Genomic DNA, 1,168 nt, shown 5'->3' with positions numbered 1-1,168 from the left:
AGAGAGAGAGAGAGAGAGAGAGACTTGTCTATATATAAATGTTGGGAAAATGAGAGCCGTAAAGAGATGTGAAATTTATTGATCGTTAGGTAGAGCTAGAGATGCATTATACTTTATATCAACTGGTAATTATCTGAAAAGGATTTTCGACGAAAGTAATTGTCAGCAAAAAGTGCATGATGTACTGAGATTATAATTAATCCCCCATCTTTTCAATAGAATCCCTGATCGAAATTCTGATCGATAGATAAATGTAAAAATAAAAAAAAATTTTTAGATACATATAGCGAGATTTGCATGGGAAACATTTTGATTGAAGATTACAAGATACGTTTCTCTAAGCAGTGCTGGGTAGTGATTTCATGTGTAAATAGTGGGATCTTCTAGGTTGTTTCTCAGCGTGTTGTCACTTTGCAACTTTGAGAAATGGTTCGTAACTAAGTTAACAAATAGGCATTCACATAGACATGACCCGCAAATATTCGATAACATGCGAAGACAAAATCCTGAAAATATGCGGGAATGCATACGCAGGAAATGCATGTATGTGTAGGTATCTGTATAAATAGGTATATCAGTATTATATGGATTTTTCACTTATAAATTTGTCAGTGTATCAGTACTGAGGATTGCAAAGTAATCTTTATTACAGAGCATGAAATCTTAAGATATAGGATTATCCGAAATTTTGTAAATCTTCGTGCTCATTACCTCGCGTTCGACCTGCGGTTATAAATAGGGAGCAAATTTAGAGTGGCGTGTAGGTATTTGACATCTTCTAGTGTATAGGCGCTGGCTTTCCAGCGCCCGTAATTATAATTATATATAGGCCTCAGTGGTTAGAGCGTCGAGCTTACGATCGTGAGGTTGTGAATTTGATTCCCGGACTGGGATGCATGTTGTGTTCGTCAGCAAGATACTCTATTTCACGTTAACTTAGCTATAGAAATGAGTTGCAACGTCACTGGGGCGAAGCTGTATCGGCTCCTTTGCCTTTACCTTGGATAACATCAGTGGTGTGGAGAGGGGAGGCTGGTATGCATGGGCGACTGCTGGTCTTCCACAAACAACCTTGCCCGGACTTGTGCCTCGGAGGGTAACTTTCTAGGTGCAATCCCATGATCATTCCTGACCGAAGGTGGTCACCTCATATATATGTATATATATA

This window comes from Octopus bimaculoides, chromosome 7, assembly GCF_001194135.2.
Source record: "Octopus bimaculoides isolate UCB-OBI-ISO-001 chromosome 7, ASM119413v2, whole genome shotgun sequence".
Taxonomy (NCBI): Eukaryota; Metazoa; Mollusca; class Cephalopoda; order Octopoda; family Octopodidae; genus Octopus; species Octopus bimaculoides.
This window is presented reverse-complemented; position numbering follows the sequence as displayed.